The sequence below is a fragment of the Amblyraja radiata genome, chromosome 4 (assembly GCF_010909765.2).
Source record: "Amblyraja radiata isolate CabotCenter1 chromosome 4, sAmbRad1.1.pri, whole genome shotgun sequence".
NCBI lineage: Eukaryota > Metazoa > Chordata > Chondrichthyes > Rajiformes > Rajidae > Amblyraja > Amblyraja radiata.
Window position 1 is genome coordinate 72,112,038 of NC_045959.1, and position 27,342 is coordinate 72,139,379.

Below are 27,342 nucleotides of genomic sequence, written 5' to 3' on the forward strand. Positions count from 1 at the left end.
CTGCCCCCCAGCTTAGTGTCATCCGCAAACTTGGAGATATTGCCTTCAATTCCCTCATCCAGATCATTAATATATATTGTAATTAGCTGGGGTCCCAGCACTGAGCCTTGCGGTACCCCACTAGTCACTGCCTGCCATTGTGAAAAGGACCCGTTTACTCCTACTCTTTGCTTCCTGTTTGCCAGCCAGTTCTCTATCCACATCAATACTGAACCCCCAATGCCGTGTGCTTTAAGTTTGTAAACTAATCTCTTATGTGGGACCTTGTCGAAAGCCTTCTGGAAGTCCAGATACACCACATCCACTGGTTCTCCCCTATCCACGCTACTAGTTACATCCTCGAAAAATTCTATAAGATTTGTCAGACATGATTTACCTTTTGTAAATCCATGCTGACTTTGTCCAATGATTTCACCACTTTCCAAATGTGCTGCTATCCCATCTTTAATAACTGACTCTAGCAGCTTCCCCACTACCGATGTTAGACTAACTGGTCTGTAATTCCCCGTTTTCTCTCTCCCTCCCTTCTTAAAAAGTGGGGATACGTTTGCTACCCGCCAATCCTCAGGAACTACTCCAGAATCTAAAGAGTTTTGAAAGATTATTACTAATGCATCCACTATTTCTGGAGCTACTTCCTTAAGTACTCTGGGATGCAGCCTATCTGGCCCTGGGGATTTATCGGCCTTTAATCCATTTAATTTACCCAACACCACTTCCCGGCTAACCTGGATTTCACTCAATTCCTCCAACTCCTTTGACCCGCGGTCCCCTGCTATTTCCGGCAGATTATTTATGTCTTCCTTAGTGAAGACGGAACCAAAGTAGTTATTCAATTGGTCCGCCATATCCTTGTTTCCCATGATCAACTCACCTGTTTCTGACTGCAAGGGACCTACATTTGTTTTAACTAATCTCTTTCTTTTCACATATCTATAAAAACATTTGCAGTCAGTTTTTATGTTCCCTGCCAGTTTTCTTTCATAATCTATTTTTCCTTTCCTAATTAAGCCCTTTGTCCTCCCCTGCTGGTCTCTGAATTTCTCCCAGTCCTCCGGTATGCTGCTTTTTCTGGCTAATTTGTACGCATCATCCTTCGCTTTGATACTATCCCTGATTTCCCTTGTTATCCACGGATGCACTACCTTCCCTGATTTATTCTTTTGCCAAACTGGGATGAACAATTTTTGTAGTTCATCCATGCAGTCTTTAAATGTCTTCCATTGCATATCCACCGTCAACCCTTTTAGAATTAATTGCCAGTCAATCTTGGCCAATTCACGTCTCATACCCTCAAAGTTACCTTTCTTTAAGTTCAGAACCATTGTTTCTGAATTAACAATGTCACTCTCCATCCTAATGAAGAACTCAACCATATTATGGTCACTCTTGCCCAAGGGGGCACGTACAACAAGACTGCTAACTAACCCTTCCTCATTACTCAATACCCAGTCTAAAATAGCCTGCTCTCTCGTTGGTTCCTCTACATGTTGATTTAGATAACTATCCCGCATACATTCCAAAAAATCCTCTTCCTCAGCACCCCTGCCAATTTGATTCACCCAATCTATATGTAGATTGAAGTCACCCATTATAACGGTTTTGCCTTTGTCGCACGCATTTCTAATTTCCTGTTTGATACCATCTCTAACTTCACTACTACTGTTAGGTGGCCTGTACACAACACCCACCAGCGTTTTCTGCCCCTTAGTGTTTCGCAGCTCTACCCATACCGATTCCACATCCTGCAAACTAATGTCCTTCCTTTCCATTGCGTTAATCTCCTCTCTAATAAGCAACGCTACCCCACCTCCTTTTCCTTTCTCTCTATCCCTCCTGAATATTGAATATCCCTGGATGTTCAGCTCCCAGCCTTGGTCACCCTGGAGCCATGTCTCCGTGATCCCAACTATATCATAGTCATTAATAGCTATCTGCACATTCAACTCATCCACCTTATTACGAATGCTCCTTGCATTGAGACACAAAGCCTTCAGGCTTGTTTTTACAACACTCTTACCCCTTATACAATTTTGTTGAAAATTGGCCCTTTTTGATTTTTGCCCTGGATTTTCCGGCCTGCAACTTTTACTTTTCACCTTGCTACCTATTGCTTCTACCCTCATTTTACACCCCTCTGTCTCTACGCTCACACATTTAAGAAACCCTTTCCCTTTAACTCCATCCTCCACTAGCCCATTCGACACCCCACCCCCCTTATTCAGTTTAAAACCACCCGTGTAGCAGTGGCAAACCTGCCTGCCAGAATGCTGGTCCCACACCTGTTAAGATGCAATCCGTCCCTTTTGTACAGTTCCCCCTTACCCCAAAACAGATCCCAGTGATCTAAGAATCTAAATCCCTGCCCCGTGCACCAGTTCCTCAGCCACACGTTCAGGTCCCGTATCTCCCTGTTCCTGCTCTCGCCAGCACGAGGAACTGGAAGCAAACCGGAGATAACAACCCTGGAGGTCCTGCTTTTCAGCATTTTTCCGAGCTCTCTAAAGTCACGCTGCAGAATATTCATCCCCTTCTTTCCGACATCGTTTGTGCCGACATGCACTACCACTTCCGGATGTTCACCTTCGCCCTTGAGGATTTTCTGCACTCTGTCCATGACATCCTGGATCCTGGCACCAGGAAGGCAGCACACCATCCTCGCATCCCGTCTGTTGTCGCAGAAACCCCTGTCCGTACCTCTCACAATGGAGTCTCCCACTACAATGGCGTTGCCTGCCTTAGGCCTTTTTGGTTTTGGCTCAACAGCCCTATTCGCATCACAAGCCGGTCCGCCGCCCAGTGTAAACACCTCTTCTGTCCCGACAGCTTCTAAGTGGGTGAACCTGTTCACAAGAGGTACAACACCCGGGGACGTTGGCATTCCATGCTTCCCTCCCGTTCTCACTGTCTCCCACCTTCTCTCTTCCAGTACCTTAGGTGTAACAATCGTACTGTAGGACTTGTCGAGGAACGACTCCGTTTCTCGGACCAACCGGAGGTCATCCACTTGCTTCTCCAGTTCCCCAACACGGCCCTTCAGGAGCTCCACCTGGATGCACTTCTCGCATTTGTAGCAGCCAGAGGCACCGGCGGTGTCCTTGACCTTCCACATACTGCAAGCATCGCACTGAATCAGCTTGCCTGACATCTCCTTCTTTCGTCTCCGAAGACTCTCGAGCCAAAGACTCACACTTTTCTCACAGGGCACTTCCCTCACAAGGCCGCTCACTCACTGCCGCTCGCTAAGAGCAGTCTTGCTTAAATTGACTGATAAATTGCCTGATTTACCAATTTACAAACCAAATTCCTCAGTTTTCAACTGTTTTCCCAGCACTGACTCACTTCTCTCCTCCCAATCAGTCGTATCTCTTGCTAAGCTCCTGCTGCTGTTGTTGCTCCCAAAGCTACAGCAGTTCGTTCCTCAGCATCTCTCTTAAGCCGCATTTTCTCTTCTTCAGCCTCTCTCTTAAGCCGCATTTCTTGTTCCTCAATCTCATGCATTTCCTCCATCGCTTTTACTTTTAACGAAAGAGCAGCTATGTCTGCTTCAGTTTGCATTTGAACTGATACCCTTGTAGATGAAATAGCTACAAAACCAGATTTATGTCTTGATCTTTGTGTAGAGACGTTTGAAATACTATCTAGTGGTGTTATTTCTTGTTTGATTTCGACACCTTGTTGCATTGCACTTTCGGCAACAGGGCCCATAAACTCTTCGGCTTATAATCAATAACAATCGGCTCGGGATCGATAACAATCACCACGTTCAAGTGCGGAACTCGCTATCAAAACATGGAGGGGACCGGGGAACACAATTTTTTGGCGGCTACGCGCGCATGCGCACACTCACACACACACACACGAGCGAGGCTTCGGAGGCTCAATCCAGTGCTAAATACAGCTCAACTCTGCCTGTCTCACCGGGTTAACCGACAGCCATGTCTGGACTGACGGGATACCAGCGCTGCTTCTCCGTGCTGGCCATATTTCCCGCAAGTCCAGGAAGGCTGTAGGCTCACCTGGCGGGACAGGCAGAGTTAGCTGGGTTTAGCGCTGTTTCTCTGCGCTGGCCCGTCTGATTCCCAACCGAAGATCCTATAGCGGAGGATCTTTGCTGCCGACCTCTCTGGCCACCCGCGGGGGGCTGGGGGAGGGGTACTCGGGAGGGGACAGGACTGCGCCGGAGACCCGGCCGGGATCGATTCTGGCTGTGAATGATGCGCAGGTCTGTGCCACATCTCCCTCCTCCAATCACTGCGCTCTATCCTCAGTCCCACCCCCCCCCCCACTCCTCCCTCCTCCAATCATCGCGCTGAATCATGTCCCGCCTCCATTGCCTGCTGACCGACGTCTCTCTTGTCCAATCGGCGCCCTTGATCATCAGTCCCACCCCCACTGTCTCGCGGAAAGCAGAGATTTCACCGGGTTTTAAAATCCGGATTACAAAAATTTGGGGGGATGTCCCCCACCTCTCAAAACATGGAGGGGACGCGTGCCCTCTGGCCCCCCTGGGTTTTCCGCCCCTGAGCACGGGAGCACCTCAAGGCTGCATGCTCAGCCCCCTGCTTTACTCACTCTGTACTCATGACTGCGTAGCCGGACATAGTGCGAACTCCATCATCAAGTTCGCCGACGACTCCACTGTTGTGGGATGAATCACTGATGGTGATGAGTCAGAGTATAGAAGTGAGATCGACCGATTGACCAAATGGTGCCAGCACAATAACCTGGCTCTCAACACCAGCAAAACCAAGGAATTGATTGTGGACTTTGGAAGGATAGGGACCCACAATCCCATTTATATCAATGGGATAATGGTGGAAAGGGTCAAGAACTTCAAATTCCTGGGCGTGCATATTTCCGAAGATCTTTCCTGGTCCCAGCACACTGATGCAATTATAAAGAAAGCACATCAGTGCCTCTGCTTCCTGAGAAGATTATGGAGAGTCGGTATGTCAAAGAAGGCTCTCTCGAACTTCTACAGGTGCACAGTATAGAGCAGGCTGACTGGTTGCATCGTGGCTTGGTTCGGCAACTAGAGCGTCCAGGAGCGGAAAAGAATGCAGAAAGTTGTGACCACTGCCCAGTCCATCATCGGCTCTGACCCCCCACCGTCAAAGGGATCTATCGCAGTGGCTGCCTCAAAAAAGTTGCCATCATCGTCAAGGACCCACACCATCCTGGCCATACATTCATCTATCCGCTGCCATCAGGTAGAAGGTACAGGAACCTGAAATCTGGTACATCCAGGTTCAGGAACAGTTTCTTCCCCACAGCCATCAGGCTACTAAACTCGCTAACAAACAAACTCTGAACTATATAGCAGCCTATTTCACTTTATCTGTTTATTTATGTGTATATACAGTGTATATGGTCTCTGCTATATAGACACACTGAACTGTTCTGTATTTATGCTTACAATACTCTGTTGTGCTGCAGCAAGCAAGAATTTCATTGTCCTATCTGGGACGCATGACAATAAACTCTCTTGACTTGACTTCACTTGACTTCAAGTAGCCAATCCTTCATAAACTCCACAAATTCATCGAAGAATTGCTCCTTCTCTTCAAACCACTGGGTGTGTCTTTCATGCTCCTCCCCATGCAGTCAGCCTTTTGTTAATGCCTCTTGCCTTTTTCTAACCTCGAGACCAAGACTTAGTAATTGTTCCTGATTAGATTGCACCATTGCCACATTTTCTGTGGATTCCATCAGTTTCTTCTGGCTCTCGATTTTCTTAGACATCCTTCTCCACAATTTATCTCTCTCCTTCTGGAATTTTTCTTCTATCTTCTCGGTTACCTTAGTTTGTATCTTCGGATATCTTGGCTTCTTCTGCCAACTTGTGGCTCCTCTGACTCACCTGCTCCTTCTTGCTCCATGGATTAAACAGGTCTAGGCAGACTGCCTAATCTGCTAGTTGGACAAACAATGACCTCTTCAGTTTGCTTTTATCATTATTGATGAACATTCTGATGAGTGTTCTATAAACACCCGATAAGAATCCAAAACAAAACTGGACTTTCAGAAAACATCCAATTATTTTTGAAGTATAGAAGTGACTTCAGTTCAGAAAGAATGCATCTTTTCTCGACTTCAAAACATACCAAGGCCGGCACCTGGATTCCAGTTTTACTCGCCCTTGGCTCCCTTCCAAAACTTAGCAGAACTGGCTGGCTCACTCTCGACTCTTTATCAGAGCCTGTAATTTTACTTTAAAATACGACGTTTTCGAACTTTCACAGCATCTCGTTAGGAAGCTGTTCTAATTAAAGCGTTCTGGCTTTCAAATTTACAGCATAATACAATAGCTGTTCTACTCATGCTTTTGATCAGTGAAGTTTTCAATCTTCAGATAAGTCATGTGGCTGTCCATGAACAAGTGGGCTAAACCAATCTCTGGCTGAGATCTATCTTCAGTTTTTCTTCTACGGAACCAGTCTTCAGTTCCACTTCTATGGAACCAGTTCTTCAGGCAGTAATCTCTCTCCAGAGAATCAGCCCAATCTTCTGTCCCTCTTCTATAGGACCAATCTTCTACCTCCTGGCTGTAAGGTAGCTTTAGACTCTAGAAGTAGTGACAGATTTTCATATTGTTCAAGGAATAGTTCCTCTAGCCACTATGATTAAAGACAGAGGATTTAGGAGATTAATTGAAACACATTCACGAGGTCTCCACGACATTCAATGCCGTCAAAAGATAAATCTTCAAAACATAGTCTCAATTAACAGTTTCTTTATTGTCGTATAAAAACAGTAAGATATTCATCCAAACTACTTGTTTAAGTACATTTTGATCTTTCTCGTAGGCAAACTCGTGCATGGTAGAAAGCTGTGACCTCTCCTCCATGCTTCTTCAAACTAAACTATTCATTACTAGGGTGTCTGCGCGGAAATCCCAGCCGCAAACACACCTCCGATTACATAATAAATCCCACCCACATATTACAGGCAGATAAAATTTAAAGGTAACTGGTTATAGTTATAACATACTCAGTTAAGCTAAATGGCTAGTGCAGGTATGTCCTTTTATTCTGAGGCAATGGCCTCTGGTCTTATACTCTCCCACTAGTGGAAACATCCTCTCCTTATCCACTCTATCCAGGCCCTTCACTATTCGGTAAATTTCAATAAGGTCCCCCCTCAGGCTTCTAAACTCCAGCAAGTACAGGCCCAGTGCTGTCAAACGCTCATTATACATTAACCCAATCATTCCCGGGATCATTTTAGTAAACTTCCCCTGGACCCAATTGGAAATTGGTTCATTGATATGATAGGGGACCAAATGTCATATTTTCAAATTTATCAACAACACAATAATTGGTGGGATAGTGGGTTCCTGACTAGGATACAATAAGGCTTCAGGGTAATTTAGACAAGTTGAGTGAGCAGGCAAATACATGGCAGATGCAGCAAAAACAACTACATGTAATGAAGATGCATCAGACTAATTCCTCGGATGGCAAGACAGTTGTTTGCAGATAGATCAGATTGACTCATCAGATAAATATGAAGTTATCCACATTGATAGGAAAATCACAGGCAAAGTATTACCTAAATAGTGATAGATTAGGAAACATTGATGTACAAAAGGATTTCGATTACACATGGATCTGCACTGTCACTGAAGACAAACATGGTTAAAAAGGCAAACAGTATGATGGTCTTCATTGTAAGATTGGTTGGGCAGCAGATCAAAGATGTCTTATTGTATTTATGCAAGGCTTTGGTGAGACCACAACTGAAGTATTGTGGACACAAAATGCTGGAGTAACTCAGTGGGTCAGGCAGCATCTCTGGAGAAAAGGAATTGGTGATATTTGGGGTCGCTACCCTTCTGCAGACTTCCTACCCAAAGCGTCACCTATTCCTTTTCTCCAATGATGCTGCCTGCCCTGCTGAGTTACTCCAGCATTTTGTGTCTGTGGTATAAACCAACATCTGCGGTTCCTTCCTACACACTGAAGTATCATAAGTAGTTTTAGAGTCCTTATCTAAAACTGAATAAACTTACTACATCAGGAGCACAACAAATATTCACCGGTCTAACTGCCGTGATGACAGTGCTGTCATATGAGGATAGATCAGATTGACCAGGCCTGTATTTACTACAGTTTGGGAAAATATACACCATTTTGCATATTTTAAAATATCATTGAAATATACATAATGTGATGGAGCAAGGATGTTTCCTTCGGCTGGGAGGTCTATAACTGGGGATCACGATCCCAGCATCATGTGGTAAGACATTTGATTATTTCACACACAGGGTGATAAACATGGAATTTTCTAAGCTAAAAGGCTCTGGAGACCAAGTTGCTGAATAAATTTAAGAAAGAGACAGATCTCAAAAGACATCAAGGAATGTGGGTAGAAAGCAGGAATATGGTATTGAAATGGAGGATCAGCCATGATTGTTTGGTTTAGTTTAGAGATATAGCATGGAAATAGGTCCTTCGGCCCACAATATTGCGCCGACCAGAGATTACCCGTACACTAGTTCTATCCTACACAGTAGAGAGAATTTGCAAAAGCCAATTTACCTACAAACCTGCGCGTCTTTGGAGTGTGGGTGGAACCCAGAGCAGCACGAGGAAACCCACAGGTAGAACGTAGAAACTCCATACACCCATAGGCAGGATCGAATCCGGGTCTCTGCCACTATAAGGCAGCAACTCCATCACTGCACCAACATGCAATTGTATATAATGGCAGAACAGAAGGATTGAATGGCCGACTCCTGCTCCAAATGTCTATGTTTCTAAGTAGTAGGGAGTGTAAATGAAATCTTTAGGTCCAACACCTCTTGAACGAGCTGTCAATTTACTTTTAGTTCATTTGTGTCAATGTATCCCACAGGGGTTTTGTTTGGACAGTTGAGTCTATTGCTGCAAGTCTGTACTGATTGAAAACAAGCCAGATAATAACATTGTGCAGTGTTGTCATGTAAATGCTAAACGCATTGACACCAATTTTAATGGGAATGTGAATATATTGATTTAAAAATGGTAAAGAAAAACATTTGAAATAAGCAAGTTGTGAATTTCCACAGTAATATTGCACAGTGTAATTTTGAGACTCTATTACCAAGCAAAGTGGATTTATACATTTGTTTTTTTTATTATCCTGTTTCATACAAGGTATTTATTTAAGTCAGTTTTGCCCCAGGTAAATACTTTGGCAGAAAATATATATTTTTCAGTCATAACTACTTTTCTCCAAAATGTACAAAGTTGTTAATGCCTATGTCCTAATTTTTAAAGTAAGCTAAAGAAGACACATTGAGACATTTATACTGCCTTGCATACTTTCTTCCTTGGATTTGTCCGCCGCTAGAATAATATATTGAATTTGAAGAATAAATTGAATACCAGATTGAATCCACACTGACAAATGGAAATGTGACTATGTAAGGGCATTGTGACTGCTTAAATGGCATTTGAAGCAAAAAAACAGCATAGTTATGAGAAAGTGGCCTATTCAAATAATAAATTGCAGGAATAAATCCTTATTTACAACACAAGTACACTGAGGGATGAGGTAATATATATACATATATATAACGGATGTATATTGTTTTGTTTATCGGGCAATAACCTATTATCATTGGGGAGAAAATCATTGAAAAATATCTTGTGAACAGGCCTTGGAGCAGCTTCTTTCTCTTTGATGGAGATAGGTGGAATATATGAAGAGGTATTGCTCCTTGCTTAAAGTTAAGGTGCATTGAAACTTCTGAAGTGTCAGAGGCTTTGTGATCATTTTCAATTTCAGCAAAGTGTTCATAGCTATTAAAATCCTGACAGATTTATCTTACAACTGAAGTCAAATAAAGAAAATCAGACATGATTTATAATGGGTGATAGGACCGGCTGAGAAGAAGCCATGTATTTCAATGTTTAATAGAATTCAGAACTATTGGAAACATGCTCTCAGCTTGATCTGCTAAGGAAGGAACTAACGTCATTGCAGATGGTTTTAAGCCCAAGGGAGTGTTTTATTGTCATATGTCCCTGGTAGGACAATGAAATTCTTGCTTGCTGCAGCACAACAGAATGTTGCTGTTCGTCCTTCGTAGTCGAAAAAGACTTCAGTGTTTTTGTTTGTGGATCCGGAGGTGACTGGGGAGACCGATCTGGGCCCGGAAGGCTCGCCCGTATATGGGACACAGTTGGGTGGGTGCTGCAGTTGAAGTTGAAGTGGCTCGAGCCTTGCGCGCGGCACGTTTTCTCTGAGCTTCTGCTGTCCGCTTCTTCTCAGCTGCACGCGCTCCTGTGGTGATCTTGCTTCGCTCAGATTGACCGTACAGGTCCTGAAGTTATGGCTTGCACGTGACTTGGATTAAAGTGAGGGAGAGTTGCGCAAATTGTCAGCCTCACTCTCTCGTCCCAGCCTATCTGGATCCAGTGGCAAGACATGGTCAAGATGGCTGATGATAGGATATGTAAACATGGTACATAACGGGAGAAGAATAAAAGTTCAGTGTGTGTATCCACATGTACACATACTCAAAAAATAACAAATATAGTGCAATAATACTGATAGTCTGTTGCAGTTCAGAGCTTATTTGTTGTCATGTTTAATAGCCTGATTGCTGTAGGGAAGAAGCTGTTCCTGAACCTGGACGTTACAGTTTTCAGGCTCCTGTACCTTCTTCCCGATGGCAATGGTGAAATGAGGGTGTGGCCAGGATGGTGTGGATCTTTGATGATGTTGGCTGCCTTTTGATAGATCCGTTAGATGGTGGGGAGCTCACAGCCGGTGATGGACTGGGCAGTGGTCACAACTTTTTGCAGTCTTTTCTGCTCCTGGACGTTCAAGTTGCTGAACCAGGCCATGACGCAACCAGTCAGTATGCAAAGGATGGCTTAATCATAGAACTAGCAATAATCCACAAGAAATGGTAATTTCCCCCTCTATTCATCTGAAACCTTTTGTAACGTGGTATTACACCATATGCTTCATGATCTGAAAGTCATTCGCAATTTGTAAAATTACATCTTTAATCCACAAACCAGTATATATTGATTCTTCAAGCGTAGGTTTAAAAGGTTAATTCCCGGGATGGCGGAACAGTCATATGCTGAGAGAATGGAGCAGCTGGGCTTGTACCCTCTGGAGTTTAGAAGGATGAGAGGAGATCTCATTGAAACATATAAGATTGTTAAGGGCTTGGACACGCTAGAGGCAGGAAACATGTTCCCGATGTTGGGGGAGTCCAGAACCAGGGGCCACAGTTTAAGAATAAGGAGTAAGCCATTTAGAACGGAGACGAGGAAACACTTTATCTCACAGAGAGTGGTGAGTCTGTGGAATTCTCTGCCTCAGAGGGGGGTGGAAGCAGGTTCTCTGGATGCTTTCAAGCGAGAGCTAGATAGGGCTCTTAAAAATAGCGGAGTCAGGGGATATGGGGAGAAAACAGGAACGGGGTACTGATTGGGGATGATCAGCCATGATCATATTGAATGGCAGTGCTGGCTCGAAGGGCCGAATGGCCTACTCCTGCACCTATTGTCTATTGTCTATTGTCTATTCATTGGAAAACCTTGAGACTGAAAATACATTCTCATTGATGTGATGTAGATTGCATTATTTGTTAACGGGAGTGTTGAATGGTTTATTGTTTACTTTCAGTCAATGATCTTTCAGAAAATATTAGAACTTGACCAATGCTTTATGTGGAAGTTGTTCATTAGTAATTTAAGTTTGAATTGCACTTTTTGATGGATGAAGCACAATCAATGGATTGTAGAGGGATGTCGTGTTCAGAAGAGTAACTCGTTAACTTCATTTCTAATTGCTTTTTAATTTCATTTGTTGAGCATTTAATTTTCTGGCGCCGTCAACTAGTTACATTTAAGTGAGCCTCAACAACAGAACACGGTTCTTCTCAGCTTGTATTTTATTTTGAAGTCTCGTGACAAGACTACGTGAAGAACCCGCCAGTCCGCATGCACATCAATATGTCGTTGCATGACACGAGATACGGATGCATTCGGAAATGCTCCGTCAGAGCTTTAACGGTGAAGGTAAGGTTTTTTTTTGCAGGAACGGAGCTTCTTGTTTCAACGTGGGTTTGATTTCCAAAAATTGAAAAACCAAGAAACAAGAAAAGATTCAGCAGAAATGGCGGCAACGAGCGATATCGGTGGCTGTTGCTATCGAGCTCAGAGACGCTAACAGCGGGCTCGGAGATGCTGACAGGTGCGGCCTGCACTGCAACCACTGCTATAGCTCCGAAAGGGAGCAGGTTGCCCACTCCGGTCTCGGAGTAGCTGGAGGCACGATCTGCACAGCCTGCACAGTAACCTCCATGAAAGCTCCGAAAAGAAGCAGCTTGTCGACCCGGGCTCGGAGACTCTGGCAGGTGTGGCCTGCACAACAACCTTCGCGAAAGCCCCAAAAAGGAGCAGCTTGTCGACCCATGCACGGATACGCTGGCAGGTAGGGTCTGCACAAGAACCTCCGTGAAAGTGCCGAAAAGGAGCAACTTAACGGACCCGGGCTCAGAGACGCTGGCAGGGTGGCCTGCAACCGCCGCAAAAGCTCCGAAAAGGAGCAGCTTGTCGACCCCAGACATCATGAGTCTTCCGCAAGGACAATACTGGCCAGGGAGGCACTGCCTCAACATCTAAGGGTGATGTTATCAGTCAACTCACAAGAGTGGGGATAACTGAGTGAGAGGCTGGTGATGGGGATGTGCACTGAGCTGATACAGGCAGTTCAATTCAGATATCTGAGGATATCTCCCACTCAGGGGCTGGGAGTTTGAGGATTCCCTCAACAAATGGATAATACCTTTCAGCTCATGACTATAAAAGATCTGCCGGCACTTAGGATCAAAATTTGCCATCCCCTCAGGGATAGGTGAACCAGCAGAGGCAGAACTGGCAAGTAGCATTATATACGTGACTTCACACCAGCTGAATGTGGAGAACATGCAGGACAATGCTGAAAAGTATGTTAATCCTCATAACTGCCAGACTCATGATGTACCGAAGGTTAACATCACCATATGGGACATTCTGATTGGCTAAACAAAGCCTAAAGATCTAAAACTCCAGCAAGTTCAGAAAGCTCTCACGAGAGGGATTTTGGTGTTTGCGAGGTCGGTGGATGGAGCACCAAGTTCTGCCAAGTTCTGCAGCCAGACACCTTAGCACTGCAGCACCTGTGCCAGTCCAGACTACCTTACATTTGGTCAGCAGTTTTCCCAGCTTTGTGATCTGTAGCTGGATGACATGAGGAATTCAGAAATGCACCATAACTGCAGGATCACAGAACTATCAAGAACCTTAGGGCCTGCATGTCTTTCGTGGGATATCAGCACATACTTAGGATACAGATTACCCCATTATCCCATTGAAACTGACCTATAAACTGTTATTAGTATAGGGTCCATCGACAGTCAAGAGATACTATTAGGCAGGATTTCATTTAATGCCTTTTCCAAAATGAAAATTGTCAAAATCAAAAGATTGGAAATTAACAAAGGAGTTTTCAGTAGTGAATGGTGGGCAGCAGAGGAGGACGAGGGAAATACCTAATTGATGTTAGGAGACTCAGCTCAGTGAGGGGAAATCAGTCATCAGAAAAGGAAGATGAGGTTGGGTGCAAATGGCATTCGGAGAGGAGGCAGGTGTCAGGAGTTGGAATTGGAGAAATTGAGGGTGATAAACAATCTATTGTGAGAGAAGTATAATATTATTTTACTTTGGTAAAATCACGCTCCATTTTTTTCTATTCCATTGCGATCTCATTATTCAGCCACTTCAACAAGGTCATAATATCTTCCGTCAGTCATTTTCCTGCAAAAGCCCCATTAACCTTGATTGTCAGAGAGCAAAAGAGGTAAAAGATCACATAGCACTATTCAACGAAAGACAGACAAGTTATTTGCAAGATCCTGGTCAGGATTACTCTACCCATAGATCATAAACTGCCCTTTGATTATAACAATCTGTGGCAGTCCTTTAAAAGGCAAGGTGGTCCTGAGGCTGAAGAGAATAGAACTAAAGGGCACCTTCACAAGAGTAGTGGGTGGCCATCTTGGACCAAGAATTAGCTTTTTCTTTAAATCAGGTGCCAGGGATCTTTGGAGATACTTCCCAAGGGTGTTGTGAAAGCTCAGTCATTGTGTATATTCATGTGAAGATGGTGAATACAGGGTCCAGAAGAGACTATTGATAATCAGTAAATAGAAGAAATGTGGGGGATGGGGAATTCAGGAGGTGTGGTCGTCATCTGGAGATCTAGCATTGTAAACATTCTAAAGGCGGCTTTACAGCGCTTTCAGTGCCAGAGACCCGAGTTCGATCCCGGCTACAGGTGCTGTCTGTACAGAGTTTGTATGCTCTCCCCGTGACAACGTGGGTTTTCTCCGAGATCTTCGGTTTCCTCACACACTTTCCTCACACACAATGAGAAGTGGCGGCGCCTAATGGCAGTGGCTTGACTGCAGTCCGTCAGTCTTTTTGTTAATTTTTGTCCCGTTAGATGTATGTTTTTGCTTCTAATTTTTATTATTTTTTAGCTGTGTATATGTGGGGGTAACTGTTTCATCTCTTCCTTGTACGGTGACCCGACTTTTTCCCTGTCGGGTCTCCGGTGTCGTTGGACCTAACATCATGGAGCCGGCATCGGCCTCCAACCGGAACCAACCTGAGGGCTCCAGTCGTGGAGCCTGCGGACTCGCCATCGCGGATCTGGCCGACTTCGGAGTGGGGAGAGCTGTGGTGGCGCGCGGCTGCAACCCGACTTCGGAGCTTCGGAGTTTCTGGCTGCAGGCCCGGTGGACAGCAACATCGGGAGCTCGCAGGTCCCTGGTGGGAGACTGCTTTTTTTTAGATTAGATTAGATTAGATCCTTTATTTGTCATTCAGACCTTTCGGTCTGAACGAAATGTTGTTGCCTGCAGCCATACATATGATAATAAACAACAAAACACACAATAAACACAAATTAACATCCTCCACAGTGAGTTCAACAAGCACCTCCTCACTGTGATGGAGGCAAAATCTTAAAGTTACTGTCTCTTCCTTCCTCATTCTCCCTCTGTGCTAAGGCGATACCCCACCGGGCGATGGTAGTCAGTCCTGCGGCTCAACTGAGCTCCGCGAATGGGCCGGTTCAAGCGCCGCGGCCCGGGGTGGTCGAAGCTGCCACCCTCCAGTCCAGCGGACGCAGCTGTTGCCGCGGGAGCTCCAGAAAACAGGCACCAGCTCCCGACGATGTTGTCCACTGGCCCGCGGCTGAGTCCCAGATTCAGGTCGCCGCCGGAATGCCGCCTCAGCCACCGGAGCACCGTCTCAGCCCCGCGCTGGGCCACCCTCACCGGAGCGCCGTCTCAGCCCCGTGCCGGGCCACCCTCACCGGAGCGCCGTCTCAGCCCCGCGCCGGGCCACCCTCACCGGAGCACCGTCTCAGCCCCGCGCCGGGCCGCCCTCACCGGAGCGCCGTCTCAGCCCCGCGCCGGGCCGCCCTCACCGGAGCACCGTCTCAGCCCCGAGCCGGGCCGCCCTGACCGGAGCGCTGTCTCAGCCCCGGATTAAATGGCCGCGGGTCTTACCATCGCCCGCCGGGGGTTTTAACATCGTGAGCCCCAGTCACCTCGATGCTGCAGTTGGACTGCTGAAGAACAAAGGGAAGAGATAAAACTTTTGCCTTCCATCACAGTGAGGAGGTGTTTGGAGATTCACTGTGATAGATGTTTGTGTAAATTGTGTTAAATGTGTGTCTAGGTTTTTGTTGTAATGTCATGACTGTAGGAATGAAATTTCGTTCAAACCTTGTCTGTTTGAATGACAATAAAAGGCATACTATTCTATTCTATTCTATTCTACACTCCAAAGATGTACAGATTTGTGGGTTACTTGGCTTTCTATAAATTGTTCCTCATGTGTGTAGGATAGTGTTAATGTTCGGGAATCGCTGGTTGACGCGGACTCGGTGAGCCGAAGGGCCTGTTTCAAAGTCAAAGTCAAAGTAGCCTTTATTGTCATTCAGACCTTGCGGTCTGAACAAAATTTTGTTGCCTTGCAGTCCTACATAGTACAAAATGACAAAAACACACAATAAACACAAATTAACATCCACCACAATGAGTTCACCAGGCACCTCCTCACTGTGATGGAAGGCAAAAGTCTTAAGTCTTTGTCTCATCCCTTCTTGTTCTCCCTCTGTGCCGAGGCGATCCAGGCTTCAGATGTTGTGACCCCGCCGGGCGATGGTAAGTAATGTCAGTCCCGTGGCTGAATCCGAGATCCGCGAACGGGCCGGTTCAACTCCGCGGCCCGGGGTGGTCGAAGCTGCCGAAGCTGCGGCCCTCCAGTCCAGCGGACACAGCTGTTGTTGCGGGAGCTCCGCACTGTATCTCTAAACTAGACTAAACCTTAAGAAGGTGTCAGGGTGAAGATTGGCTGCTGAGAATCAGAGGGAGGATGGGGTCGAATAAGAAGTCAATGGCGGAGACACATGAAATGGAAGATGCTGGAATCTTGGTCAGAACACAAATTGCCAAGGGATTTCAATGGTTCAGGCAGCATCTGGGCAGGGAATGGGCAAGTGATGTTTCAGGTCAGGAACCTTCTTTAGACTGTTCAGAGGGAGTCTGAAGAAGGGTTCCAACCCAAAATGTCACCTATACATTCCCTCCCAGATGCCGCCTGACACACTGAATTCCTCCATTACTTTGTGTTTGGTCGAGAAGTCATTGTTCATGTGTTGATGGCTGCCAGATCTCTGTCGTACATAGCATTGTAAGGCACCGTGCCCATTGATGTTTTCAACGATCATGATGATGATGATGATGAGATCAATAGTTGAGGGTAGACACAAAGTTCTGGAGTAGCTCAGCGGGTCAGCCAACCTCTCTGGAGAAAAAGGATAGGTGACATTTTGGCTCAGTCCTGAAACATCACCTATCCTTTTTCTCCAGAAATGCTGCCTGACCCGTTGAGTTACTCCAGCACTTTGTGTCTATCTTTGGTATAATCCAACGTCTGCAGTTCTTTGTTTCTATAATAGTTGATGTTGGCAGATTAATAGCTGGGGAGTTGAAAAGAGGGCTTTAGGAAGGCCCTGAGGCTCTGTGGCAGACCTGAGGAAGAATGGTATGAATATGTTACTTATGTTATTTTAGGGAATGTGCCTGAGGCAGATTGTCAGTGCTTGACACATGGCAAATCTCATATATTATTTTATGATTTTAATTAAAATGAATCACACTGCACATACCAACCTAGGGTTGTATGATTCAATTTTGAGGCAACTTTAATTGCAAATCTTAGATTTTTACTCAAAATATTTCTAAAAAAAGTAACTTCACCAAATGTTCTCAGACACGGAAAGATAAATAACCTGCTTCCAGTTCATCGAGCTCATCTGCAGCGGCATCGTGACTAACTGTGAACTCTCCTTCTGTCAGAGAAAGGCTCTGCAGAATCTGTGGCTTCCTACAGCTGTGGAGCATCAAGCATGCAATTACTGTAGAAAGAAATCATTCTAGTTGCTTGGCTTAAAAGAAAAGTATTTTCTCTTAATTTTTGAACTTCAATAGTGATATCTGCTGCAGTTACAGGGTCGTTATACCTGCTTTATTCCAAGTTTTACTTCGGTGACTACGTGAAAAACCCCGCCACGATGCATGCGTGTCATATCGCTTTCACGCTTGCGAGTCGACAGGCGGGGGGGGAGCGTTCCCCCGCAGCGGTAAGTTTGAAACCGCGACCTGCAGGTAAGAAATTTACTCTGCGGTAGTTTTGTTCCCCGCGCTGTTTTTTCACGGGGGGGAAGCTGGACAAAATAGTGTCCACAAGTGCTGCGAGTGAAGCTGGCTGGGGAGGACTGCGAAGTTGCGGGAGCCAGCAGCCGCTGAAGGCACAAGCCCCGTAAGGGATCAGCTGTGCCGACTTTTGGTCCCGCGCCGGCCAGAACACCATGGCCGGGCGGGAGACTATTCAGAATGGAGCCGTCGACTTTTTGGACAAGTCAAAAACGGCAGGAGACGGGGTGGAACGACGTTCCCCCGTAGCGACAATTTTAACTTGGACCTGCAGGTAACAGCTGCGGTCTTTTTGTGTTTTTACCATGCTGATTGCAGGTGGAGAAACCAACGGGCTGTGACAAAGCTGGTGGGCTAGATGGGATCAGCTGTGCCCGATGTCGCCTCCGCACCGGCCAGATCCACTCCACGGAAGGGCAGTAAGGACAAAGCTGGTGAGGGAGGACCGCGGAGCAGCGGGCAGCCAGCAGCAGCCAGCGGCACTCGGATCACCGATAGTGGGATCAGCTGTGCTCGATGTCGCCTCCGCACCGGCCAGATTCACGCGGCCGGGCGGTAAGGCTAGACACAAAAACAAACAAGGTCGTGGACTCAGAGGAGTCCGACTTTGAACAACCGCGGGCGGCCAGCGCCCGAGAGCGCTGGAGCCGGATGGAGCGGTGTGTTGGAGCATTTGCTCCAATGTGACAGACTCCGGGACATGGAGTCGGGTCACTGTGTACCCTATGATAAACCCACAGCAGTACCTCTTGAAGGGCTGCACAGTGCTTCTACCTCATCAGAGGGGAGCACTGCGGGTCAGTTCTGGGCTGACCTGGAAGAGGGGTCCGCAGAAGGAAAGACAAGTGTGCAAGGGGTGCAGGAACAAGAGAACCTACTGGAACCCACTACAGCCAAAGACAGCACCCTACGCACCCACCAGCAGAACTGGTGAAAGCTTGAAGGCCGGTACTCAAAACATGAGTCTTTTTTAGGCCATGGCCCAGGCCGGCCTTCTTGGAAGATGCGGGGACCTCCAATGCCAACCAAACCGAAAATCCAGACACCAGCGCAACAACAGCAGCGAAGAACCTACAAAAAGAAGTAAACCTGCCACTGGTAACTATGGAGGTAGGTGGGTCTGGCTCCCTATAAAATACAGGGAGCATGGAGGATGGGTGGAGATTACACTCTTTTCTGAAGGCATGGAGCATGTTAACAACCGATACTTACATCTTAAGCAGTATCCAGGGATATACAATAGAGTTTATACACAAGTACAACCCTCCAGTTCAACATATACTGAACCGAATGTTCGTGCCTTCTGATAAAGAAAAATCAAAAGCGCAAACTGAACTGGAGCGGCTTTACATAAAAGGTGTAATTGAGAAAACTCAACACGAACCATTAGAATTCGTGTCCAATATATTTATCAAAAACAAAAAAGATGGTGGTTGTCGCATCATCATAGATCTGACAAAATGGATACCTTTGTTACTGCTAAACAATTAATTTCCAAAGGTTACTTCATGGCCAGCATCAATTTAAAAGATGCTTACTATTCAGTGCCTATACGAGGTGACCACAGATGTTACTTAAAATTCAACTGGATGGGACAACACTGGCAGTATAAAGCACTGCCAAATGGTTTATCATCAGCCCCAGGCTGTTCACAAAAATTTTGAAACCAGCCCTAGCGCCTCTACGGAAATGTAAACACATGGTCAATGCATATTTAGATGACATACTCATTGTGGGCAAAACGTTGGAATTGGCCAAACAAACTTTAACAGCCACAAAACAGTTATTTGGAAAACTGGGATTTATTATCCATCCAGTTAAATCTAAACTAATGCCTTCCACTACTAGGGACTATTTGGGGTTTCACCATTGACTCAGTTCACATGTCGGTGACTCTGCCTAAGGGAAAGGCTAGAGATTTAATAGAGGCTTGCAATAACCTCATTGACATCAGCAAACCATCCATCGCAAAATGGTGGCTGCCTTTCCAGCCACACAATTTGGACCTCTACATTACCAAAACTTACAGAGAGCAAAAATACAAGCACTCTAAATTAATTCAGGTCACTTTGACAGACATATGAAACTACCAATCAAGCTAAAATGGAACTAAAATGGTGGATAGATAACATCTGGCTTTGTTCCAATCCAATCATTGTCAGTAACCCTTCCATGGTACTGCAAACTGATGCCAGTGCACTTGGGTGGGGAGCCACCAATACCATCACCAGCTGTGGAGGTAGATGGACTGCTCAGGAGGCATCATTATTACTCACACTGGGCATAAAGTACCTGGAAATGTTGGGTGCATTACATGGCCTAAAGTCATATTGTACTGGGTCATATCACCAGCATGTTAGACTACAGATAGACAATACCACCGTGGTAGCATACATTAACCACATGGGTGGAAACAAATCGACCTCATGTGACAATCTGGCTAATATAATTTGGCAATGGTGTATCCAGAGAGATATTTGGATATCAGCCACTTACCTACCAGGAAGACTAAATTTAGTGGCAGACACCAGGTCACGCAAATTTAATAAAAACACCAAATGGATGTTGAATAAAAAAGTATTTGCTGATATTACAGCAAAATATGGAACACCAGATATCGATCTATTCGCATCCAGACTTAACCACCAGTTATCAAATTATGTTTCATGGGATCCAGACCCTGGGGCAGCGGCGACAGATGCATTTTCGCTGCATTGGGGGGGGGGGGGGGGGGGGGATTGTTTATTTACGCATTCCCTCCTTTCTGCCTCATCAATCGGGTATTAAGGAAAATACAACAAGACTCTGCGTCTGGTATTGGTAGTTCCCGATTGGCCTACTCAACCATGGTTCCCAGTGGTATTAAACATGGTATTAGAACCATGTATCACCATCCCACATAGACCAGATTTATTGCTACATCCCGTAACAAGGGATAGCCACCCATGCTATAAACATTTGAACTTATTAATTTGTAGAGTTATAAAAACACCTCTACTACAACTGGGACTGACGGACCGAACAGTGAACATGATCTCGGCTGCCCAAAGACAGTCAACCAAAAAACAGTATCTGGTCTATATCAGGAAGTGGGCGATGCACTGCCATAAAAACAACATCACCTACAGAGACATGAACATCCCGTCTGTTCTGCAATATCTGGCAGGCCTCCACTATGATGAGGGGCTCAGTTACAGTGCCATCAACTGCGCCAGAAGTGCCCTATCGACTTACCTATGGCAGGGGACAGAGCGTTACTCTGTTGGGACTCACCCACTGGTAACAAAACTTATGAGGGGAATTTTAATACTAATCCCCCAAGAACCAGGTACTCCCAAATATGGGATGTAATTATTATCCTGAAGATGCTCAGGAATTGGTCTCCAGCAACAGCTCTGTCCCTACAGAGACTAACATTAAAAACAGTCATGCTAATGGCATTGGTCACGGCACAAAGGGTACAGTCACTGCATAAACTAAGACTGGACAACATGACTTCCTCAACAGAAAATATTACGTTTCATATCTATGAGTTATTAAGCAGAACAGACAGGGATCAGCAGGCCTCAATATACAATTTAGGTCATACCCAACAGATGACCGTCTGTGTATAGTAAGACATCTGTCGTTATACATGGAGAAAACGAGGCAATGAGAAGGCACTTTTTGGTCAGCCACTAGCAACCACACAAAAGAGTGACGGTCCAGACCATCTCAAGATGGCTGAAACAGGTGCTAACACAGGCTGGGGTGGATATTAATATTTTAAATCTCATTCCACCAGGGCTGCAGCTACATTGGCAGCGATACAGTTGGATGTCCCAATGGACCAAATCCTCAAGGCAGCAGGATGGTCTGGGGGGGGACAAAACATTCCAATTATTTTACAATAAACCAGTAATGAAACCTGGAACGTTTGCAGAAACAATTTTAAGTTCTGTAAATTAATTTAAGCCCATAAAAAGGGGTTATAAATTTGTGTTAACAAATTTTATGATTTCAATGTCGAATTCATGTCCAAATTATGTTAACACAATCCCTCCTACAGTCATCAAGGCAGACGTGATGAGGGATTACGTGCCCTCCGCTCCCACCCTTGATCATATACTTAACTGGTATCTCTTCTCTAATCTTACTATGTTTAGTCATTACAGTTATCTGTGATTTCACACCGCTGCTTTGAAGTATGACACACATGCGTCGTGGCGGGGTTCTTCACGTAATCCCTCATCGTAACTCCTCATAAAATACAGATTAAACTTCAAACTGGTAAATTCTCGTTTAATCTTACTATTTAATGGGCAGTACAAAGGCTTTAGCTTCAGTAATAGGGGGGAAAGGGAGGAGGGTGGAGGAGAGAGAGGGAGGATGGAGAGGGGGAGGGGGTAATAGGCTACAGGGCTGGAGTAACTCAATGGGTTAGGCAGCATCTCTGGAGAACATGGATAGGTGATGTTTCGGCTCGAGATCCTTCTTCCGATTGATTGTAGGGGTGGGGGGGGGGGGATATGGGGGTGTGGAGGGATGGGGTGGGAGGGGGGTGGGAGAGAAGAAACCTGAAAAGGGAAGAGGCAGGACAAAGCGTGGCAGGTAATAGGTCAACAGAGGCGAGACCGGAGAGCAGCAGGAATCACAGATGGGGAAAAGTGAGAAAGAGTCCCAAAAAACTCAATATCACCTATACATGTTCTCCAGAGATGCTGCCTAATCTTAGAAACATAGAAATATAGATGCAGGAGTAGGCCATTCGGCCCTTTGGGCCAGCACCAGCATTCAATATGATCATGGCTGATCATCCAGAATCAGTACCTCGTTCCTGTTTTCTCCATATCCCTTGATTCCGTTACCCTATATCCAACTCTCTCTTGAATACATCCAGTAAATTGGCCTCTACTACCGTCTGTGGGAGAGAATTCCACAGATTCACTACTCTCTGGGTGAAAAAGGTTTTCCTCGTCTCAGTCCGAAATGGCCTATCCCTTATTCTTAAACTGTGATCCCTGGTTCTGGACTCCCCCAACATCGGGAACATTTTTTCTGTATCAAGCCTTTCCAATCCCTTAATAATTTTATGTTTCTATAAGATCACCTCTCATCCTAAATTCCAGTGATCTGCTTACTTTTAACTGTTGGCAGACCAATTTCCCTCCTGGGATAAATAAACATCTATCATATTGTATCGTATCGTATCGTTACGCCAGCACTTTGTGACCCTTTGTGGATCAAGAGAAGATGTCCTGAAACGGAACAATGAAATCATATTTGCAGCGGCACAACAGATATGTAAACATGGTACTCTGTAAACCCATAATTAACAACAACAAAATGTTCAGTATATCTATCAATCATTAACTTATTAAAACTCTGTGAGTGTGTATGTGTGTGTCATTTCGCTTTTGATTCACATCGCCTCGAAAACCCGACGCCAAAACGGTGAAATCTTTACATATTCCGGAAGAGATTTACCTAATTAATTCAAAAATCCCATCATCTGTAAATTTGGTTCATTATCTGCTGAGTTTTTTTACTAAAATTGCTCACCAATCTGACAATTTTTTTCAAATCTAACCGCTGGCCAGCTGCTGACGTCACAGTGCCTTTCCTCATGGCCCACCTGGCTCGTGGCCCAGCCCACCCCCCTGCTCTGGATTAAAGCAGCTGCTGTCAATGCAAAGGCGCACTGCTTGCTTTTGGGGGAACTTTCCGGCTTGCTTTTGAAGAACTTTCTCCTCGCGGCCTGCACAGTGAGTGAAGTCATGCCCCTCACCCGCCCCCTCCCTCCCGCTGCTAACCGCACCTATCCTGCTCCTCTCCCCCCCCCCCCCCCTCCCCACGGCTACCCAAAGATACTAGTGGTGCTCTAGTATCTTTGCTGCTACCCGCTCCGGGTTTCCAGGGTCAGACCACCTCTCTCCCCACCTCCTCTCCCCTCTCCTCTCCCCCCCTCCTCTCTCCCCTCTACTCTCCATCCCTGCCCCCTCTCCCTCCCCCCTCTACCCCCCTCTAACCCCCCTCCTCTCCCCTCACCCCCCTCTGCACCCCCCTCCACCCCTCCCCCTCTCCATCCTCCCTCTCTCCCCTCCACCCTCCTCCCTTTCCCTCCTCTCCACCCCCGTCCGCTCTCCCCCTCGTCTCTCCCCACCTCCTCTCGCCCCACTCATCTCTCCCCACATCCTCTCTCCCCAGCTCCTCTCTCCCCGCTCCTCTCTCCCCTCTACTCTCCCTCCCCCCTTCACCCCCTCTCTCCCCCTCCTCTCTGCCCCCCTCCTCTCCCCCCTCCTCTCTCTCACCCTCCTCTCTCTCCCCACCTCTCTCTCCCCCTCCCCCTTTCTCACCCCTCTCTCTTCCCCCTCCTCTCTCTCCCCCCTTCCCCAATCTCCCTCCCCCTCCTCTCTCTCCCCCTCTCCCCCCCTGCTCCCTCTTCCCCTCCTCTCTTTCCCCCTCTACTCTCTCTCCACCTCCACTCCCTCTCCCCCTCTCCCCCCCTCACCCCCCCCCCTCTCCTCCCCTCTCCCCCCTCAACCCCCTCACACCCCCTCTCCCCTCCTCCACTCCCCTCCCCCTCTCCCACACACCTCCCCCTCTCCCGTCCCCCTCTCACCTCCCCCTCTCCCCCTCTCTCCCCTCGCCCCTCCCCCTCCACCTCTACTCCCCTGTGTGTGTGGGGGTTGGTTAGTGTGTGTGTGACGCCGCAGGCCTCCCCCCGCAACCCCGGGTCCCTCTTGTTCAAGTACTATACTAAAACTGTTCTCAACATTCTAAATTTCCGTGTGTATGCAGGGTTGTGTTGGCTTTCTTTTAATCTCCTAAATTTGTATCTTCTTCCACAATGCTTGGCCACAGCCTTCCGATTTTCACAAATGCTGCTCACATTTTATCCCTCAATGGGATATACGTCTTCCCGTCGCATTCTGGCCTATATTTCCAAAGTTTTTTAACGTTGTAATCATTTATTAAAAAGATTAGCTGCATTTCAGTGGGAGACTTGCAGCACTTTCCATTGATGATGTCACAGTGCCATCTCACAGATGTCGAATCACAATGGATCTCATTTACATATGACATCACAATGGGACAGGGATGGGAGATTGTAACCTTCACGTGTTTCCACGAATGCAATTGACTTGGTGTGCACAATCAAATAAGATCAAATAGAACAAGTCTTCCCCTCCATCTCTACCCCCTCCATATCTACCCCCTCCCTCTCTACATTCCTCCCTCTCTACCCCCTCCCCATCCCTCTCTACCCCTCCCCCTCACTCTCTGCCCCCCTCCCTCTTTGCCCCCCCCCCCTCTCCTTCTCTACCCCCCCTCCCTCTTGAGGGAGCGATGAGTTTTGGGACCTATGGGTGAGTGGTGGAGTATTGCGTTCAGGGACCTGCCGTCCCCTGTGATGCCGCGCGCCCACCCCTACCCCTCAATCACTACCCCCTCACCCTCTCTCTACCTTCCGTACCACCTCACCCTCTCTAGCCCCTCCCCCTTTATCCCCCTCACTCTCCCTCTCTAACCATGCCTGCGCAGTAGGGGGCTATGCATGCGTGGATAGGGTGGGGGATGGGGGAAAAGGAGCAAATGAATAATATTCATATAATATCAAGGGGGGGGGTACTGTGTCTGTGTGTGGGGTGGTTAGTGTGTGGTTAGTGGGTGTGTGTGACACCGCGGGCCACCCCACACCACCCACCCCCCACCCCCATCCCCCCCAAGCAACCAACGGGTCTCACTTGGTCTAGAATATATATAAATAAAAACAACAAATCAATAGGCAATAATAGTGCAAAGTTCGCCGACGACACCACTGTTGTGGGACTATCACTGTGGAGACGAGTCAGAGTATAGAAGTGAGATCGACCGACTGACCAAATGGTGCCAGCACAATAACCTGGCTCTCAACACCAGCAAAACCAAGGAACTGATTGTGGACTTTGGAAGAGGTAGGATGGGGACGCACAGTCCCATTTATATCTACGGGTCGATGGTGGAAAGGGTCAAGAGCTTCAAATTCCTGGGCGTGCATATTTCCGAAGATCTCTCCTGGTCCCAGAACACTGATGCAATTATAAAGAAAGCACATCAGCGCCTCTACTTCCTGAGAAGATTACGGAGCATGTCGAGGAGGACTCTCTCGAACTTCTACAGGTGCACAGTAGAAAGCATGTTGACCGGTTGGATCGTGGCTTGGTTCGGCAAATTATGCGCCCAGGAGCCCAGTAGTTCACAGCCTATTTGGAGGTTGTCGTGTTTAAAAGCCTGATGGTTGTAGGGAAGAAGCTGCTCCTGAACCTGGATATTATAGTTTTCAGGCTCCTATACCTTCTTCCCGATGGCAGGAGTGAAATGAGACCGTGGCCGGGGTGGTGTGGGTCTCTGATGATGCTGGCTGCCCTTTTGAGGCAGCTATTCTTGTATATCCCTTCAATCTGAGAGATCAATACTTGTGATGGACTGGGTAGTGTTCACCACTTTTTGTAATCTTCTTTATTCCTAGGCCTTCAAGTTATCGAACCAGGCCATGATGCAACCATTCAATATACTCTCTATTGTACACCTGTAGAGGTTTAAAGGAGTATTAACCAGCATCTGCACTTCTTTGTTTCCACTCTTTAAGCCAGAATGCAGGGTTGAATCTTATGCTGCCTATGCAGAGATTGCACTTTCTCTCTGAGACTGCATGGCCTATAGGTTTGCTCCCATGCCCCAAAGACATCTGGGTTTGTAGTTTAATTGGCCCAAATGCAACAAGTAGTAGAAATGGAGAGAATTGATGGGAATGTGAAGGGAATAAAATTGAATTAGTGTAAATGTGTGTTTAGTGGTCGATGAGGGCTCAATGGGCTGAAGTGCTAGTATTTGTGCTGTTTGACTCATAACTCTGTGACCTTTTAAAAGAGACAGCTGTAAGCATGTCTAGGGATTTCAAAGTAAATATATGTAATTATTATTATTATTTTTATTTAACTTTATTTTCAGACAAGGTCAAGATAAAGGACGACATTACATAGAATACAGTGCATATAAAAACCCCATAAAATACATATAAAAGCTGAGGAAACTAATGAGCATTGGTAGCGTGTAGTGGGATTGGTAGCGTGTAGTGCTAAACCTTATGTTTGATAAGACCAAGATAATTTCATTTTCAGAGTCATTACTCCTGCAAATAAATATATACATATGATTTGTTAAGGGCCTATCCCACTGTACGAGGTAATTCAAGAGTTCTTCCGAGTTCTCCCCTGATTCGAGCTCGTGTAATGTAGCAATGTTACAAAATTTTGAGATTTTAAAAATCAAGTCTGCAATTTATCCCATCAGATAAAGCATAAAAAGAAGTGTAAATTGACACCTAATTCACTTTCATATCTTCAGTATTAAAAAAGTTATGGCCATTTTTCATACTCTGAAATTAGCATCTTGTTCCCTATTGCTTTTCCATTGACTTAACTCAAAAGCTGCGATTGAGGACTGTCAAAAGCCATACCTTTCTTAAAAATTAAGAGAACTGAATGAAATTTTCAGTTATTATAGATTGAAGCATTCTGAAACAAATATAAAACAAT